At 37.6% G+C, this 22027-nt stretch overlaps 1 pseudogene; it reads left to right on the forward strand.

Annotated features, from left to right (window-relative positions):
- Positions 1-333: 333 nt before the first annotated feature.
- On the forward strand, positions 334-10992 carry LOC118653391 (annotated as a pseudogene).
- Positions 10993-22027: the final 11035 nt, after the last annotated feature.

The raw sequence follows: 22027 nt of genomic DNA on the forward strand, positions 1-22027 counted from the left end.
GTTTAAGTTTATGTGGGCCACAAAAAAACCAAAGCTTCAATTTTCATAGAAATGTAGGTTTATTTCCATAGAGACATGCTGAATACAAAGGGCTGAAATAAATGAGTAATTGTAAACATAAAATAATAGAACATTTTAATAAAAATTAATATTTTTTCTTGAACATTAACTTACCAGACACTGAATAACTGCACAAATTCATGAGCTTAAAGCAAATAAACCTATTTTTCTTGTTCTCCAAAAGCAAAATATTTCCTGTTGTGCACACCAAACAAGTCAGCCCAAGACTAATAATGTGGCAATCGGCTGCTAAAATATTCACTGCTAGTAGAAATGGTGCGCCGGCAAGTAAAGCGGGTAAGGGAAATGAATGCAACACGATTATGCTAATTAGTCATTAGTGAATATTGTATTTCATTATTAATAACTAGAGGCCCGGTGCATGACAATCATGCACGGCGGGGGGGGGGGATCAGGAAAGTCCCCCGCAGTCCGGGACCCCTTGGGAGTCCTTAGCACTGCCGCGGAGGTGGGAGAGGCTCCTGCCACTGCCGCTGCACTCACCAGCCATGAGTCCGGCTTCTGGCTGAGTGGTGCTCCCCCTGTTGGAGCTCACTGACCACCACTGCCCCCTGGTGGTCAGTGTGCATCATAGCAACTGGTCATTCCGCCGTTTGGTCGATTTGCATATTAGCTTTTTATTATATAGGATTATGTATAACAGGATATTGTAAAAATTAAGTGACAAAATTTTCATTAAAATGTTTCTTATATACTGTTATATTGGCTGGGCTGTAAAAATATTTGTTGTGGGCCGCATGCTTGCTGTAAAGACTCCATTAAAAAACTACTAGAACTAATAAATGAATTTGGCAATGTAGCAGGATACAAAATTAACACCCAGAAATCAATGGCATTTTTATATACCAATAATGAACTCACATAAAGAGAAACTAAAAAAACAATCCCATTTACTACTGTAACAAAAAAAATTAAGATACCTAGGCATAAACTTAATTAAGGAGGTAAAAGGCCTATACTCAGAAAACTACAGGATGTTGAAAAAAAGAGATAGAGGAAGATATGAACAAGTGGACAAATATACCGTGTTCATGGATTGGTAGAACCAACATCATTAAATTGTCCATCCTACCTAAAGCAATCTTACAGAGGTATACCCTATGGACACAGCTGTTTATTAAAGAGGTTATTTTGTTCAGGGGTCAGCCCTTAGCCAAACTGTAAAGGAGGCAATGCAATGTTAATTCTTAGAGTTGTTCTGCCATAATTTTGAGTGATGTTTGGCCCCTTAGTAGTGACTTAATCCCAGGTGTCCAGTGCCTTCCTCATGGCCTGGATTTTCCGTTTTGAAGGAAAGGGAACTGGTAAATTGTCAATATGGTGTCAGATTAATCCATTTTCTCTCCCAGAGAATTCTTTAAATTGGCTGCTCATAATGGAGAATTGCTTATTGGTGGGAATTGCACTGTAAGGTGTCCTAAGGAGAGAAGGGGAACACAGAGATTAAGGGACTATAATCTTTATATCCCAACTGCATATTGTACTGCAGTGTAAGGTCAAATTTATCTTGAGGTCTTATCAAGTGGCAGTGGTCAGAAAGCTAAACTGTTCAAGATTCAATAATTATAACTACTATTTCCCAAGTGTCAGTGAGCCTCTGGGGTTGAGATAACCTTGAAAGAGAAATAATGTAAGGTTACAAGAAAAATAACTTTGGTTTACAAGCCTGTCGATCAATTTGATTGCTGTGTAAAAAGCTTTCAGTGTGGTTAAGGCACCTAAAACTTATCAAGATCAAGGGAATTATTTACTTTCAGTTCAAATACTTGTAATCCATTGGAATATACAGTTTTAGGAAGTCACTAACTGAATTTTTATGATTCAGAACTCAGTCTTCTAATTTGACAATCTCATTGCCTTTTCTAACTATGTAAATCAAGTGTAGCATCTTTTTATACAAAATTTTGATAATACTAAACTTAATAGGAAGTTCAACATATTTATATTGTTTATTTTAGTGTATGATATATAAAGATCTTATAAAATAACTGCTTACAAACGAATCTCTTGCAAATAGCAACCATTGTTAATTCGGAGACATTTATATTTCTTATTTCCCCCCATGCATATATAATTCTGAATACATGTCCAAAATCATTTTATCATGGTCTGTATGTCAGTCAAAATAGTTGTGATGTGATTTAAAATTTTTATTATTTGAACTAAATCAACATATATTTGAATGAAAGTACTATAAGATTTTAAAAGAAACAGGACTGAAAGCTTTACAGTTCTAAAGCATGAGACTAGAGGTGTGGGGCCTTGAATTGCTTAAATAGCGTAATTTATTGCAGTAGGAATACATTGAAATATTTTTTTAAGACCTCTCTGGATAGAGACATGAATTTTTTAAAACTTGAAATGTTGCAGCAGGCCCGGTCACTGTAGTTCAGTGGCTGAACATTGTTCTGTTCACCAAGAGGTCACAGGTTTGATTCCCAGTCAGAGCACATGCCCAAGTCATGGGATAGATCCCCAGTAGCGTGCATGAAGGAGGCAGCTGATTGATGTTTCTCTCTCATAGATAGTTCTTTCTTTCTCTCTGCCTCTCCCTTCCTCAGTCACTAAAATCAATTAAAATACTTTTAAAAATAGCATTCTTGCCCTAGCCAGTTTGGCTCAATGGATAGAGCATCAGCCAGCAAACTGAAGGGTCCCAGGTTCGAATCCAGTCAAGGGCACATGTCAGGTTTGTGGGCTCGATCCCCAGTAGGGGGTGTGCAGGAGGCAGCCAATCAATGATTCTCTCTCATTGATGTCTCTATGTCTCTCTTCATCTCCCTTTCTATCTGAAATCAATAAAAAATATATTTAAAAAAATAGCATTCGTTATTAATATGTGCTGTACACTTCTCCCTACTCTTAGATAAAAGAACTCACTTTCTATAAGGAAAGTAAAATACAAGCTTCCCTATTATGGTTCACCTTCTCAGGCATAACTGTGTTCAAATAACACTCATGTAAATTCTGCCCCAAAGTGCTTTTCCATTTCAGGATATACATTCCTAGGGATCTGTCCCTACTTTTACAGGGTAATGCTGCTCTCAGAAGAATATGTTCCTATGGCACGACATAATGCAACTTTGGCCTTAAGTCGGAACCCACCTACATAAGCACCTACCTCACTCACATGGAGCACATACACAGCAGTAATGAAGTGAAACAGTAAAAAAAAATTAAAAGAAAGACAACAATTCCTGAGCTTTACTTGTGGAAAATAAATAATAAAAAAACATAAATCACATATGTACATATGTCAAAATGACAGAACTTTTTTTAAATAAATAAATGGGAGATGGCGACGTATCCATGAAATGACATACGTCGAGTCCGACGTGACCCGAGGACTCTCTCTATCACATGCCAATGAACTCAACTCAGAGTGTATGAGTATAACATCTAGTATTTTAAAATGGCATTCATGTAATTTTACATATACAATTATCCACTGTGTCAAAGTAGGCCTGTTTGTCAGAAGAGATAACTTGCTAAGTGAATTAACCAGCCACATTTTAAGGCAGTGGTTCTCCACCTGTAGGTCATGACCCCTTTGGGGGTCAAACGACCCTTTCACAGGGGTCGCCTAAGACCATCGGAAAACACATATATAATTACATATTGTTTTTGTGATTAATCACTGTGCTTTAATTATGTTCAATTTGTAACAATGAAAATACATCTTGCATATCAGATATTTACATTATGATTCATAACAGTAGAACAATTACAGTTATGAAGTAGCAACGAAAATAATTTTATGGTTAGGGGTCACCACAACATGAGGAATTGTATTAAAGGGTGGCGGCATTAGGAAGGGTGAGAACCACTGCTTTAAGGGAAATAATTTGATGACACTTCTCCCAAGAAGACATACAAATGGCCAACAGGTATATGAAAAGATGCTTAACTTCACCAGCTATTAGGGAAATGCAAATCAAAACTACAACTAGATACCTCCTTATACCTGTTAGAATGGCTATCATCAACAAGACAAGTAAATAAGTGTTGGAGAGGTCCTGGAGAAAAAGGAATGATAATTTGCTCTTTGGGGAATATAAACTGGTATAGCCAATATGGAAAATAGTATAGAGGTTTCTCAAAAAAATTAAATGTAGAGTTACCATATGACCCAGAGACCCCTCTTTTGGGCACCTATCCCAAAATTTGAAAACATCTATTCACAGAGATATATGCACCCTTGTGTTCATTGCAACATTATTCATGATGGCCAAGACATGGAAACAACCAAAGTATCCTTTGATAGATGATTGGATAAAGAAGATGTGATAGATATGTGCAATGGAATACTACTTAGCCATTAGGAATAATGAAATACAGCCAAATGGAGGGCGCTCATACAACTTAACCAAAGGAAGATAAACAATCCAATTAAAAAATGGGCAAAGGACTTAAATAGACATTTGTCCAAAGTGGACATACAGAAGGTCAAAAGGCATATGAAAAAATGCTCCAACTCACTAATCATCCAAGAGATGCAAATCAAAATGACAATGAGGTACCACCTCACACTTGTCAGAATGGCTAAAATAACAAGTCAACAAAGAACAAATGTTGATGAGGATGTGGAGAAAAAGGAACCCTCGTATACTACTAGTGGGAAGGCAGAATGGTGCAGCCACTGTAGAAATTCCTCAAAAAAATTAAAAATGGAACTCCCATTTGACCCAGGAATCCCACTTCTAGGAATATATCTCAAAAAGTCAGAATCACTCATCAGAACGAATATATGCATCCCTATGTTCATAGATAGCAGCACAATCTACAATAAGATTTAGAAACAGCCTAAGTGCCTATCAGCAGATGAGTGGATTAAAAAACTGTGGTATATCTATACAATGGAATACTATGCAGTTGTAAAAAAGAAAGAACAGATACAGAGACATAGAAACAAAGAACAGACTGCCAAATCTCAGAGGGAAAGTAGAGGGTGGGGGGAGGAAAGAGATCAACCAATGACTCATATGTGTATATGCATATCCTATAGATACAGACAATAGGGTGGTGAAGGCCTGGGGTGGGATGTGGGGTGAAAGGTGAGTGGGGGGAAAAGGGGATATATGTAATACTTTCAACAATAAAGATTTAAGAAAATATATATGCAATTAAAAAAATGTATCTTTATTTTTGAAAGTATTGTGTGTCTCCTTTTTCCCCCTATTGGCCATTTTCCATCAAAATAATAAACATTTAGAGTACTATTTAAGTCTATAAATTAATACAATACTTTGGAAAGCCATTTGATAATATTATCAAGAGCTTTAAATTCTTTCATTTCCTTTAATAACATAATTTTATCTTTAGAAATCTATAGTAAGGCAATTATGCTGAACACAGAAAAAAAATCTGAATTTACAATTATCATGCCCATTTGCAACATTATAATACCAAGAAATAGGGAGCATTATCTTCTAACAAGAGAATGCTAAAGCAATCGGATCCAGCATTACATTAGAAAGATCATACACCATGACCAAGTGGGATTTATTCCAGGGATGCAAGGCTGATACAATATCTGCAAGTCAATAAACGTGATACATAACATAAACAAATTAAGAGACAAAAATCACATAATCATATCAATTGATGCAAAAAAGCATTTGACAAAATCCAACACCCTTTCCTGATAAAAACTCTAAGCAAAGTGAGAATAGTGGGATCATACTTCAACATAATAAAAGAGCCTTACATGACAAACCTACAGCCAACATCATACTCAATGGGCAAAAACTAAAACCATTTCCCCTAAGAACAGGAACAAGACAGGCATGCCCACTTTCACCACTCTTTTCCAACATAGTACTGGAAGTATTAGCTATAGCAATTAGACAAGAAGAAATGAAAGGTATCTAAATTGGAAAAGAAGATGTAAAACTGTCATTATTCGCAGATGACATGATACTGTACATACAAAAGCCTAAAGACTCCATCAAAAAACTACTAGAACTAATAAATGAATTCGGTAATGTAGCAGGATACAAAATTAACACCCAGAAATATATGACTTTTTTTACACACCAATAATAAGCTCACATAAAGAGAAACTAAAAAAAAAAATCCCATGTACTAGTGCAACAAAAATAATAAGATACCTAGAAATAAACTTAACTAAGGCGGTAAAGGCCTATACTCAGAAAACTATAGGACATTGAAAAAAGAGATAGAGGAAGACATAAACAAATAGACAAATATACTGTGTTTATGGATTGGTAGAATCAACATCATTCAAATGTTCATCCTACCCAAATCAATCTATAGATTCAATGCAATCCCCATTAAAATACCAATAGCATACTTCAAAGGCCTAGAACAAACTCTCCAAAAATACATCTGGAATTAAAAAAAGATCCCAAATAGCTGCAGCAATCTTGAGAAAGAAGAACAAAGTTGGAGGGAACAAAGTTGGAGGGATATCACAATACCAGATATGAAGCTATACTACAAAGCCACTGTTCTCAAAACTGCATGGTACTGGCACAAGAACATACACTTATACCAATGGAACAGAACGAAGAACGCAGAGATCCACCCAAGCCATTATGTTCAATTAATATTTGACAAAGGAGGCAAGAGCATACAATGGAGTCAAGACAGCCTCTTCAATAAATGGTGTTGGGAAAATTGGACAGATACATGCAAAAAAATGAAACTAGACCACCAACTTACACCATACACAAAAATAAACTCAAAATGGATAAAGGACTTAAATGCAAGATGGGAAACCATAAAAATCGTAGAAGAAGCCATAGGCAGCAAAATAGACATTTGTCACTTTTGTCGTAGCATTATCTTTACCAATTCAGCTCCTAGGGCAATGGGAACTAAGGAGAAAATAAACAAATGGACTACATCAAAATAAAAAGCTTCTCCACAGCTAAAAAAACCATAAACAAAACAATAAGAAAACCCACTGTATGGGAAAACATATTTGCCAATGTTATCTCCGATAAGGGTTTAATCTCCAAAATTTATAGGGAAAGCATACAGCTTAACAAAAGGAACATAAGCAATCCAATAAAAAAAATGGGCCAAGGACCTAAATAGACACTTTTTGAAAGAAGACATACAGAAGGCCGAGAGACATATGAAAACATGCTCCAAGTCACTAATCATCCGAGAGATGCAAATCCAAACAACAATGAGGTACCATCTCACACCTGTCAGAATGACTATCATCAACAAATCAACAAATGACATGTACTGGCGAGGATGTGGAGAAAAAGGAACTCTCTTGCACTGCTGGTGGGAATGCAGACTGGTGCAGCCACTATGGAAGACAGTATGAAGTTTCCTCAAAAATTAAAAATGGAACTCCCATTTGACCCAGTAATCCCACTTCTAGGAATATATCCCTAGAAAAGAGAAACACCAATCAGAAAGGATATGTGCACTCCTATGTTCATAGCAGCACAATTTACAATAGCTAAGATTTGGAAACAGCCTAAATGCCCATCAACAGATGAGTGGATTAGAAAACTGTGGTACATCTACACAATGGAATACAATGTGGTAAAAAAAAAAGAAGGAATTCTTACTGTTTGCAACAGCATGGATGGAACTTGGCCCATTTTTTTTATTGGAGAGCATTATGCCAAGCGAAATAAGCCAGTCAGAGAAAGATAAATATGACATGATCTCACTCATTTGTGGAATATAATGAACATAAACTGATGAACAAAAATAGAACCAGAGTCATAGAAGCATTGAACAGACTGTGCAACCAATGAGGGAAGGCAGGGGGCGAGGGAGCAAGAGATCAACCAACAGACTTGTATGCATGCATATGAGCATAAGCAATGGACACAGACGGCTGGGGTGGGGGGGCAGATAGAGGTCAATGGGGGAAAAAGGAGGCTTATGTAATACTTTAAACAATAAGGAATTTAAATGAAAAAAAAGAGAGAATGCTAAAGCAAATTATAACCTGGTAAAGCATATTTATCAAACCTTTACAGTAATTAGATGCATAAAATCATATGAAAAAAGCAGAAAGCAAATATATATATATATATATATATATATATATCAAATTATGTAGGAAGAAAAGAAATGCATATATGAAAGTTTGAAGAAATAACACTAACATGTAAACAGACATTGTCTTGGAGCAATGATATAATAATTTTCTATATTTTTAAAATGTTCTAGAATAAGTAGATACCTAATGAGAAATTTTAACTTTTATTATTTATTTTAAAAACAGGTTATTAGTTTAAAAGTGCATCTATATGGTGAAGACTAAAACCATATACAAAATATGTCTGCCTATGGACAAATACTGGGAAAAACACAAAAATATAAACAGTTGTTGCATTCATATCTGAGGATCAGAGTGATTTTTAATTCTGTCATGGAACTCACAACATTGTTTGTGACCCCTTTCCCCTATGCACACAAATAATGAGATAATGTTGGTGAGAATTTGAAGATGGCTGAATGCTCCCTCTGCTCTGTAGAGATGGGTCCTGTAGGGGGAAAGGGGCCACTTGATAACCTGACAAGCTCAGGGAAGGCTTAGTGATGGCCTTGCAAAATCAGAGACCTAAAGCAACCACAAAGGATGGCCTGAAAGTAAACTTTTTAATTACAAAGCAGTGTATGATGGGTAGTAATGTGCTAGGCTGGTATATTCTGTGAAGGATCAACTTTGATCTTAACTGAGCCTACTAGTATTACCTTTTTGCATCTAAGGATAACATACCTTTGGAATGTGGGGATAACTTGTAATTTCCCTTTTTCCAGACCCCACAAGGCACAAACAATGTGCCAGGGCACCAGAGCGGAGACCACAGATTCCCTCATTGTTATTGTTATCATGTTAATTATTGACTGTTAACTAATGGATGTAAAAGAAGCATGTGTCTATCATTTTACTTTATATCCAACCCCAGAGGTTTCCTGTTTTGCTTTCTCCCAGCTCCCTAATCTATTACCAATCTATTACCAAGGATTTACTAAAAATCCAGTGGTTCTCAACCTTCCCAATGCCTCGACCCTTTAATACAGTTCCTCATGTTGTGGTGACCCCCAATTTCATTGTTATAAATTGAACATAATTAAAGCACAAAAACAATATGTAACTATATATGTGTTTTCCGATGGTCTTAGGCGACCCCTGTGAAAGGGTACTTCGACCTCCAAAGGGGTCATGACCCACAGGTTGAGAACCGCTGATTTAGAGGGCGTTTAGTGCGGCAAGGGGGCATCACACAGCGCGGCAAGGAGGAACGAGGGACTCGGAGTGCAGCCCCAGGCACAGCCGTGGCGCCTCCGACTGTGTTAACTTGCTGTTAGTACTGCTATTTGAGCCAAAATGGTGATGCAACCTGAGAGAATTTTTGCAATCCCTAAATCAACATTTATATGAAATCACAATAAGCGTATCATCGGAACCCGAATCATCGGAACGCGGCGGGGCGTCCTGCCCGAAGGGATTACCAGTGAACTTCAAGGTGTAACCAATCCTCGCTGCTATCACAAGCCAGCTAAGCTGTCTAAACAAACGTGCTTAAGACATATTTGGTGAGCTGTTTAATGAGGCTAACAGCTTTTACATCAGAGCAAATTCTCTTTCAGACAGAATTGATCGCCTGGCCATGAAAATTACCCAGCTGGACGCTGGATGCAACAATGGGAGAGGATATCAACATGAAAAAAAGCTTTCAAAAGTTCCACAGCTCGAGACCAGCAGAAGGTTTCAAAGAGTATTCACCATTCCTAACCCTTTTGCCGTCATGTACGAGTGATAAACCACCTCCTCTGAAAATTCTGACCCCGTAGAGCGATGATTAAAAGGACAGGGTGGAATTTTATACCAATCCTTTCTATTTCTTTGACTGCCCCACTCCCTCCCCACATTTCTTCCCTCTGGAAAGAAAAAATGCTACAGGACACAGAAGACAACGGAAAAGAGAAAAAGGCACCGAAGGAAACAAAAGCATATACACGGCGCAACACACGAGGTGAAAAAAGTTGGAAAAGCCAGAATCAGGCGCCCGGAGTGGAATATGATGGCACTAGTTATGACCAAGAGCTCAGACCCAACTACAGGTTGTCTCGGAGCGTGTACCATGAAGCGTCTTCTGAGGAATCCCTGTCCCCAGATACTGGCATTGGATGTCACAAATTAATCGTATCCAGCCACTCACTCGCAACTATTCTCTCCACCCGCAGCCTGTGACCGCCCCTGGGCAAGAGTACCCAACCCTCCCCCTTCCCCCCTCTCCCCCCCAGGCTTCAGCAAGGAACATGGACCTGTACAGACCTCAGCACTCACCTTCGCCAACCCCATCACAGGCCACAGAGGGGTCCCAGGCCTCAGTACCCAGGGCTCCAGCTGTGGTGCTCCCAGCCCAGATCATAGAATATTACAACCCCTCGGCACCGCCTCCGCCCCACCACCCGCCACGATCCCTTAAGCACAAACTGCTTTCTGTCAGTTCTCTCCAGATTCCCAGGCAGCCTTCCTTCCCAGTAGCAGCTGGGTCCTCCTACCGCCTCCTCAGCCGCCCTCCACTGGGCTGGTAGTCACAGCCCCGCCTTCTTGGGGCCCCCTACCTCCCCCGCCAGACCCTCCTGCAGGCTCGGCTCTTTTCTCTCCTCCTCCTCCCTGAATGGCCCTCCAGTAGCTGAGACAAAGCGACAAGTAACTGTACAAACACCCATAGGCGATGCTCTCAGTGATCTTCTTGAGGCTATTCAAATAGGAATTCAGCTGGAAAAAAAGTACAAGAGCCATGTGAGCAAGAGGGCAGAGCATGAGCGGGGTGGGGGTGGGGATGACATGGCGCGATCCTGTCCAGACACGTTGCTATGGAGTACAGCGATTATGACGACAGTGATTCTGACGAGGACGGACTGGGCAGAGTGGCTGAGTGTGGGCTGTGGGTGTGAAGGAGACCTGCATCTTTCACTTCCCGGGAGCCCGGGCCTAAGTGAGCTCCTCTGCCTGCTCCTGATGGGACCTCACTCTACTTGGTCTGAACTTTAAAAGCCTAAGTGTAGGTGTTGAGAGCTCTTCGGCGGAGGCAGTGCCGAGGTGTTGTAAAACTCAGACTGTCTTACAGTAGTCCATGGAGAAGACGTGTGCCTCAATTATGACAGTCAGGACTGAAAGAAGAGAGAGATTTTAAAAATATTTTAAAGGTATATTCTCCAGATTATGTTTGAAAGATGATTGTGCAACAAAAAAGAAAGAAGTCAAGAATGATAGTCACATTCTGGTTTGAGCACATGGTTGGACAATGACTTCATTTACCTAGTAGGAGATAAAAAACAAGTTTTGAGTGGAGCTCCGAAAATAACAGATTTGTTTGGAAGATAGTAGATTTAAAGTAGCACAGAATAAGTAAAACCTGCAGTTAAAGAAATGATTTGGAGCTTCGAAATAAGCATTTTGGTGGGGGGAGAGGTAGACATTTCCGGTTTATTTCTCAAATTCCTCCTCTGCCCAGCTCTTGCTCAGGGGGCTGAGTTTTATGCACTGCATCACTGGAGTATCTATCCTTATCTTACCCTTCAAGTTAGCCAATGAGAGAAATCAACAGGAGTTAGGAAGGCAAAAGGAGAAGTACTAGTATGTTTGGGTATTTATTTCCCTGCTCCCTCCCTGTAAGGCCATGACCTGGCTCTTTTCCTTTATTCAAATACAACCCCCTCCCACCCCCCCCCCCGCCCCCCCTCCGCCCCAGTGAACTATCCTGGAAAGTTATAGCTCTCTCTGGATTTTGCTAGCTCTGGTCTCTCTCCCCTTTTCCTTTCTGTCTATGAGTTTCAAAAGCTTTCTTCTGTTGCTATTGCAGGATATTGCATCATCTCTAGTTGGTTCCCTTTAAATCTTGCCCAAGTCCCTGTAAATAATTCCTTTGTTAAATTCTCCTTATTCCCTGCTTGACTATGGATATTCTCTGTTGTAATCCTGACTAAAACAATTGACAATGCATGTTTTTTGTTATAATCCTGTACAGAGTAAGTTTGAAAATGAAAATCTATTAGAAAGTCAATATAATAAAGGAAGATAATAACATACCTGAAATGAGTCATTAATGTGATCACAAAATTGTGATCATGAGCCAATGTACTGTCTTAGTTCATTTCATTGTCTATAACAAAATACCATATATTGGGTGGATTATAAACAGCAGAAATGTATTGTTCTTTGTCCTGGAGGCTGGGAAGTCCAAGATCAAGACACTGGCATCTTGATGTCTGGTGAGAGTCCTGTTCCTAATTCATAGACTACCGACTTCTGCTGTGTCTTCACATGGCAGAAGGTGTGACGGAGTACTCTGGGGCCTCTTTTATAAGGGCACTAATCTCCATCATGATGGCTCCACTCTCATGACCTAATCAACTCCCAAACACCTCTAAATCCCATCACTTTGGAGATTAGATTTCAACATATGAAATTGTAGGGGACACAATCATTCAATCTATAGCAAAAACTTTTAACAAGAATAGAATATGATTATAGCTCAGATGAAATTCTAAATAAGCAAGTTAAAATGGAAATAATTTATTTTTTATATTGGAAGAAAATTTGAATGCACAGGATAATGTTAGATTTAAATTGAAAAATAAATAGCAACTCATAACCATAAAAATTAGAATACTTTCCATCTCTGCCACTATAGTTGTCATCCTGCCCACCACCAGTGCATGTCGGGAACTATCTCATTTGTAAATAACTGACCAAGTTTTGGTCTCAAATAGTTTTCCATTATAAGGAATGAAGAATGTTGCTGGTTTTATGTCTTGAATAATGGAAAAATAAATATGGTTCTGCACATATTTTTTATTCCAAAAAGTGAGAATGATTTATGTGTCTTAGATAGGTCTGAAAAGGCAAAGACCCATATTCATATCCCTTAAATGGGCTACTGGTGATCATTTGAGTAGCTAAAAAGAAAGTAAAAATTATCAATAACTGAGTCAACTATAACCTTGAAAAATATTGAATGTATAAAAGTCCAAATTTTTAATATAATGTATGTAAAAAGTCAATATAAACAAAATTAAAGGATTAAATAATGCATAATGTAGACTTATATGGCTGATAAAGTTCCATAGTCCATTTTTGTATCTCTCTTCTCATATAGTGAGAACGGTGGTTCCCAAAAACTTAAATATATTTTCTCATTTGCAAAATTATTCTCCAATACCACTATTAATAATAAGGTACTAAAAAGTCCAAGATTTCTTTAGAGTTTTTTGGTGCTTAGAATATATGCTCCTATGAATGCATAGAGTACTGTTTCAAAAGTTAAAAGATTTATTGTTTTCTCTATGGTTATAAATTTTATATACACGGTTTCCCAAAAAGATGTATACACACTTTAACAGATGATAACTCAATTTTGAAGATGAAATATATATATATATATATATATATATATATATATATATATATATATATAATGTTTTTATTTTATATTTTTATTGATTTTAGAGAGGAGGGAAGAGGGAGAGAGAGACAGAAACATCAATGATGAGAGAGTGAGTCATTGATCAGCTGCCTCCTGCATGCCCCACACTGGGGATCGAGCCTGCAACCTAGGCATGTGCCCTGACTGGGAATAGACCCGTGTCCTCCTGGTTTATAGGTCGACACTCAACCACTGAGCCATGCCAGCAGAGTGAGAATGTTGGTTTTATCTTTTCTTCTTTATGAATTGTATTGAGACTTTCTTTGATATATGGCTAATTTTGAAGATGTACTATGACATTTGAGAAGATTTACTCTCTATTATGGTATAAATTTCAACATACATTTATATTATGTTTTTAAGTCTTTTACATTAGATATTTATCTACATTTGACAGCTCTTTGAGTTACATGTTAAATAATTCTATTACTAATAGCACAGTAGGGCCTCACTTAATGTAATCAATAGGTTCTTGGAAAAAACTGTGACTTTAGGCAAAATTACATAAGAAAAGCAATCTTACCATGGGCTAATGGATATAAACAAAAGATAAATTTCTACCATATATTTCTGCTCACCAAAGCATTACCAAACTTCTAAATAAAGGCCCAAACATGTCTAATATTAAATATTGTCATAAATATGAGTTATACATATGATTAAGAAAGATTAATAAAAACAAGGAAGATCATTATTTGCCAAACCACTTATTCATGGTGCCTGGTGGGACCTCACCCTGAGCAGGGTGCCTACCAACACAGAGAACACTCACGTCCACACTCAGTCAAATTGGGATAATTTAGACACGCCAACTCACTTCACAGGCACAGCTTTGGGATTTGGTAGGAAATCCAAGTACCTAGAGAAAACCCATGCAGAGACGGGGTGAACATGCAAACTCCATACAGTCAGTGGCACCAGCTGGGAATTGATTTCTTTTCTCATTGACATTATAAGTAAATGATGTTGAACAAAATAACATTATTTGAGGACTGCTGTACTCTATTTCATCATCTTGTCTTTCCAGGGATTTCTGCTTTATGAATGTGTTTCCTATATCATTTAATACATGTATGTTTTTGTTACATTTTCATTGTGAATTGTGGCCTTTATAAGACTTCCATTTCTAATTTAATGTATTTGAGGATGAATTCACTTTTTGTAATATCAGGATTGTAACACCTAATTATTCTTTGCATTTCCCTTGTATATATTTGTTCATTGTTTTATATTTTGCTTTTGTAAGTTACTTTGATTAAGGTGTGTCTTTTAATAAGCCAAGTATGGGTTTTGCTTTATGAGCCAATCTCAAATTCTTCTTTTAAATATGGGAGTTAAGCCTATTTATTCATATAAGGGAATTATTTGACTATCACTAATTCATACTATTTATGCTATATTAGTATATTATTTTTTATTTTCTAAATGTCTTCTCTATGGGGTCTATTTTAATATCAGTTCTTTCATACTCTTTATGTTGTATTAATATGTGTTTTATATTTTCTAGATCTTTTCTATATGTGGTCTGTTTTCCTTGCTCTTCTTTTATTCTCTTACCATTTAGGAATATATATATTTTCATGGTTACTTTCAATCTAATATTCTATAATGCATACCACTTCACCTTTTAAAATGTGTTTTCTGATTTTTTAAATCATTTATAATAATAAAAGAGCAATATGCTAATTAGACTGGATGTCATTCCGGATGTCCTTCCGGATGAAGCCAGAGCTGGAGGGAAACTCGGGTCCTAGGTGCCTGCTGGCAGCCGGCGGGAAGCCTAGGAGGTCCTGGGTGCCAGAAGGAGCAGCTGGGGGAAGGAAGGCCTACTCTTGCACAAATTTTGTGCATTGGACCTCAAGTCTTTTTTTTTAAATAAATATATTTTATTGATTTTTTACAGAGAGGAAGGGAGAAGGATAGAGAGCCAGAAACATCGATGAGAGAGAAACATCAATCAGCTGCCTCGTGCACACCCCCTATTGGGGATGAGCCCCCAACCAAGGTACATGCCCTTGACTGGAATCGAACCTGGGACCCTTCAGTCCGCAGGCCGATGCTCTACCCACTGAGCCAAACCAGTTAGGGCAGTGATGGCAAACCTTTTGAGCTCGGCGTGTCAGCATTTTGAAAAACCCTACCTTAACTCTGGTGCCATGTCACATATAGAAATTTTTTGATATTTGCAACCATAGTAAAACAAAGACTTATATTTTTGATATTTATTTTATATATTTAAATGCCATTTAACAAAGAAAAATCAACCAAAAAAATAAGTTCGCATGTCACCTCTTACACGTGTGTCATAGGTTTGCCATCACTGGGTTAGGGCAAGGGCCTCAAGTCTTTAAAGGGTAATAAGATCCTTTGACTCCTGCTTATTCCTTATGTAACACTCAGTGAGACTTATCCATTTTTATTTCTCCTATTTTTTCCCACTTTTAGATGTTATGTCTACTTTGTCAGAACATATAATGTTTATGTGCTTATCTTCCATGTTTGTCTACTTATTAATCTTAGTTCTATAATTGAAAATATAAAACACTTACCATTTGTCCTTTTACCTAAGTATTCTCAGTCATATCTTGATTGGATAAAGCTAATCTAATAGTCTTAATAGATTCATCTGAAAAGGTACATTAAAGCAATATTATTTGAGTACTTGAATGATTGATAAATGTTTTTCTATATCTTTTATTTTATTTATTGTTTAGGGTTAAAGCTAATTTTATTTAGATATTACTTGTACATAATCTATAGTAAGATATACAAACAGATAAAAATTGTTTAACAGGAGTTCTTTAATACCACTTTAAATTTAATTTACAATAGTGTTGGTAATACAGTAGGTCCTTGGGTTACATTGGAGATCCATTCCTATGGCGTGATGTAACGTGATTTTCGCTGTAAGTCGGAACCCACCTACATATGCATCTACGTCACTCACATGGAGCACATACACAGCAGTAATAAAGTGAAACAGTAAAAAAATTTAAAAGAAAGATAACAATTCCTGACCTTTACTTGTAGTAAATAATAAAAAACATAAAGCACATATGTACATACGTCAAAATGACAGAACTTTTTTTTTTTAATAAATAAATGGGAAATGGCGACATAACCATGAAGCGAAGTATGTCGAGTCCAATGTAATCTGAAGACTGCCTGTACTGCAGGATGGCAGATACTCTGAATAGAAAAGAAAAAGTAATTGTTACTCTGGCTGATAAAGTCCAACTAGTGTTTAATAGATGAAAATGTATCATGTATTTCAGATGCAAATTATTACAAAACGTACACAACCTAGCCACTTGATGCTTAGAAAAGATTTTGATATCCTAAAAATTTACTGAAATGAAAAATGTTAATTCTCTAACAGTATTCTTTTACTAAATAAAAATGTAAGGGCACCAATTCTTATGGTTTGGTTTTGGGCTAACAATAGGAAATAAACCATACCATGTTTGTGTTGCTAACGAGTGATCTTCTTATCCCCTTTGCCTAATCTGTCATACGAAAGAAAGCTTGTAGGACAAGGGACAATTTAAAATAACCTTATAATAATATATAAGTACTTTAAAATATAAAATTCATAGGTATGAAATACGCTTTTAAATGTTCTCCATTTGTTTTGGTAAATACTCTTTGAAAATGAAAACTGAAAATTCAAAATATTGCCTTTTCCCTTTTCATGTAATACCATATTAGAAAAAGTCTAAATTTAAATGTTAGAATCAAATTTGCTGAGAAAAATACTGCAAAATAATCTAAATTGATTTTTATTCCTTTTCCAGTCTTTGAAAGACTACATTACACATCAGGGCAAAGGCTTTTTCACTAGTCACAAAATCAAGTTGAAAATAACTTGATTAAACTACAGGAAGGCAACTAATAACTATTAGACTTATGAATATTTATGAATAAACTGTCACTGGTTTCATGGTAATGAGCTATAAACAGAAGAAATCCTTGAGTAGATAGTAGCTTTATGTGCCCTCTCCATCCTGAAAACAGAAGGGACATGAGAAACAAATATAACTCCTAATCCAAAGTCCTGGCATACACACAAAAAAACCCTACAAAATACTGTAATAAATGCAAAACCTTGTTATAAAGACAAAATAAGACTAAAAATGATAAAAGATTCAAGAATAATTTCGAGAGTAGGCCTCTACATTGAAAAAACAGGAAAGAAAAGTTCATTAACAACTATTACTTCTATTGAATAAAATTATAGGGTAGCTAAATGGTGACTAGCTCTGATAAACTCAAGAGGCATATGTGGAAACAGCTAGTACAGACATGAGGCTTTTCAGAGTTTCAAAATCCTTGTGACTAAAGCCCAAAGTACAGGCTTCCTACAATGACCGGGTACAAACCAAGCAGATGTCCACTCAGGGACACACAGACATTCTTTGGAAGGGTGGGGGGGCAGCTGATTTCCTCAGATGAACTCATTAACACAACTCTATTTGCTACAGTCATGACATTCAAACCATCAGCCCAAACAACTCTTTAGCTAAAGATTCCTGTGCCATGTCTGAGCCTCACTAGTACCTGCCACCTTTTTTGCATGCTGGGTCTTGGTGCGAATTCCTTAGTCAATAAAGTGTCTTATTTATTTATTTTTTTTGCACAGTCCTATTCATAATCCAAGCCTGGGGTGTTCGTCTATCATAGACAAGCAGTTATCCCGAATCTGGACACCGCACTCGCCTTCGCCACCCCCACCACAGGCCACAGAGAAAAGCAGAGCTCTCAACACCTACACTTAGGCTTTTAAAGTTCAGACCAAGTAGAGTGAGGTCCCATCAGGAGCAGGCAGAGGAGCTCACTTAGGCCCGGGCTCCCGGGAAGTGAAAGATGCAGGTCTCCTTCACACCCACAGCCCACACTCAGCCACTCTGCCCAGTCCGTCCTCGTCAGAATCACTGTCGTCATAATCGCTGTACTCCATAGCAACGTGTCTGGACAGGATCGCGCCATGTCATCCCCACCCCCACCCCGCTCATGCTCTGCCCTCTTGCTCACATGGCTCTTGTACTTTTTTTCCAGCTGAATTCCTATTTGAATAGCCTCAAGAAGATCACTGAGAGCATCGCCTATGGGTGTTTGTACAGTTACTTGTCGCTTTGTCTCAGCTACTGGAGGGCCATTCAGGGAGGAGGATGAGAGAAAAGAGCCGAGCCTGCAGGAGGGTCTGGCGGGGGAGGTAGGGGGCCCCGAGAAGGCGGGGCTGTGACTACTGTAAGAGACACCTAACTGGTTTTACTGCCAACAATTTTGCCTCCATCCATTGTTCTTCACATTGCTCTCAAATTCTTCTCTTCATCAAGCCATATTGTCTCTTCCTAGGATGACTTGTAGAGCCTCCCCATCTGTCTTTTCAGTCCCACTATTGATCTGCTCAAATCAGCCAACATTATATTATAACCTGTTCATGTCTTTCGTCTGATCATTATATAAAGGTCAAACTCCTAAGCTTGATATTAATGCTCTTTTATGACCTGTCATCAACATAATTTTCTAGTCTCATCCTTACCATTCCTTCATATTAAGCTCATGCTTTAATCAAACCAAGGTTATTTATAGCTCCCCATAAACAATATTTTTTCAACAAGCATTTATTGATTGCCTATAATATGTCAGACACTGAGGTAGGTGCTATGTATAAAAATATAGATGAGACTAAGTCCATGCCCTCAATAAGGTCCACTAATAGTAATAGTTCTGCTATCTGTAATACATTTCCCATTGCCCTAGCTGGTTTGGCTCAGTGGATAGAGCGTTGGCCTGTGAACTGAAGGGTCCCAGATTCAATTCCAGTCAAGGGCGCATACCGTGTCCCTGGTCAGAGTACATGCAGGAGGCAACCAATAGATGTGTGTCTTTCACATTAATGTTGCTCTCTGTCTCTCCCTCTCCCTTCTACTCTAAAACTCAAGGGAAAAATATCCTCAGGTGAGGATTAACAAAAAATAAAAAGCACCAGCTTTGAAAAACAAAACAAACATTTCCCATTATGTCAGCCTGGAAAACTATTCATCCATGTAGATTCAGCTTAAGCATGCTTTCTCTGGGAAGCCTTTCCTAATTATACCAAATTAGACGCAGCCACTTCTTCTTTAGTGTCTGCTAATACCGTATATACATTTTTATTTTAGCACTTAATGTCCTGCTGCTTATGTTTACTTGTATGTCTTGCTCTATGACTAGTTTGAGTTATATTAACATATTTTGTAAATCTTTGTATCCCTAGTACCCAGAAGCAATCTCAATAAATATTTCTACATTAAAGAATGAAGAAATGAATAGTGAAGTCTATGAATTAGAATAAGAGAGCTAAGGTGAGAGGAGAGGAAAGCAGAGAAGAGAGGAGAGGAAAAACAACAAGTCCTCCACAACACTCAATTTGAATCTTTTTTTTAAAATATATATTTTATTGATTTTTTACAGAGAGGAAGGGAGAGAGATAGAGAGTTAGAAACATTGATGGGAGAGAAACATCGATCAGCCGCCTCCTGCACATCTCCTACTGGGGATGTGCCCGCAACCCAGGTACATGCCCTTGACCAGAATCGAACCTGGGACCTTTCAGTCCGCCGGCTGACGCTCTATCCACTGAGCCAAACTGGTTTCGGCTCAATTTGAATCTTTTGTAGGGAGGTCATAATATTTGAAGCTGAGACAATAGGCAGGGAAATAAGGCATCTGTTTTGTCATGTCCAAATATTTTACATTGGGCAATTATGTTTATAGTAGCCTTTATTTCAAGGGCTAATTTTTGTGGCTACATTTTCATTAACTGAAGTGATTCCACATGTCAAGAACTGGTGGCTGAAAGAAGATGAAGGGATTAGCTAAAGAACATATATGCATAACCCAAAGACACAGACAACAGTGCAGTGAGGGCCAGAGGGAAGGGGACTCGGGAGCTGGGTGAAGGTGGGCTGGGTGGGAGGAGAGGGGGAATGGGAACATACGTAATAGTGTCAACAATAAAAAAATCTCATAAGGTACTTAGGAGATTATAGGATTTATTTAAAATCATGTATAATCATTAGGGAAACGAAGATCAAAATCATAATGAAATATTCCATTTCACAGCCATTAGGATGGTTATTATTTTTTAAAACACAGGAAATAACAAGTGTTAGTGAGGATTTGGAGAAGTTGGAACACTTGTGCATTGTAACATGGTGCAGCCACTGTGGAAAACAGTTTGGCAGTTCCTCAAAACTTAAACATAGAATTATCATATTATCCAGCAAATCTACTTCTACCTATATATACAAAAGAACAACGCAGTGACTTCAACAGATATTTACAAACCCATGTTCATAGCAGTATTATTCGCAACAGCTAAAACAGGAAAGCAACCCAAGTGTCCATGGATGGGTAAAAGGATAAGCGGTACCTCTTAATTTTAATGCAGTTTAAATTTTGCAACCTGTTTCATTGTTAACTTTTGTGGCTTCTGTAAGGCATATTTTGGTACCCAAGCTCATAATGTTAACATTTTATAAATTTTATCTTTTGAAAAAGTTTTGCCTTTCTCTTTAAGTGTGTACTCTACTAGGAATTGTGCATTCTATACCTATTTTTCAGTGCCCTATATAGTTATTCAGTTATATGTGGATCTGTCTATGGGCCTGTGTTCTCCGCTCCCCCCCCCCCCCCCATCAACTTGGAAGAGGTTTCTTTATGTTATTAGTATATTTAAAAATTTGGCTTTGTGGGTCTTTATTAAAATTTCATATCATTAGCCCTGACCGGTTTGGCTCAGTGGATAGAGTGTCAGCCTGCGGATTGAAAGGTTCCAGGTTCGATTCCGGCCAAGGGCATGTACCTTGGTTGCGGGCACATCCCCAGTAGGAGGTGTGCAAGAGGCAGCTGATCGATGTTTCTCTCTCATTGATGTTTCTAACTCTCTATCCCTCTCTCTTCCTCTCTGTGAAAAATCAATAAAATATATTAAAAAAAAAAAATTCAAAGCATTAATTCCTGTTCTTATCTGTTATTTAGCTGATTTTATTTAATTTGGATGTATAATGTTCATCCTTTTCTAAGTTCTTAAGTTGTATACTTAGATAATTAATTTTAGCCTCTCTTCTTTTTATCTCTATTAATTACTTAAGCTGCATACATATCTCAAGTTTTGATAAATAGTATTACCTGTAGTCAGTCTAACATATGAATAGGTATATAATTATGTGTGTGTTATAGTTATTCTGTTATTGATTTCTGCCTATTTTATATTATTTTATTTTTTAAAAATCATGTAGCATTGTGATGCAGGCTGCCGCCCCATGGTCAGCTCTCAACTACTTTATGATTGTGTGTGTTTTCTTTTTTGTTGTTATTATTCTTTAGCTAATCCCTTCCCCTTCATTCACCCAGTTTCCCCCTCCTCACTACACTTCTGACAGCAGTCAGTCTATTCCTTGTATCCATGCCTATGTTTCTTTCGTTCATCAAATTATTTTGTTCATTAGATTCCACAT

The sequence above is a fragment of the Myotis myotis genome, unplaced genomic scaffold, assembly GCF_014108235.1.
Source record: "Myotis myotis isolate mMyoMyo1 unplaced genomic scaffold, mMyoMyo1.p scaffold_m19_p_4, whole genome shotgun sequence".
NCBI classification, from domain to species: Eukaryota; Metazoa; Chordata; class Mammalia; order Chiroptera; family Vespertilionidae; genus Myotis; species Myotis myotis.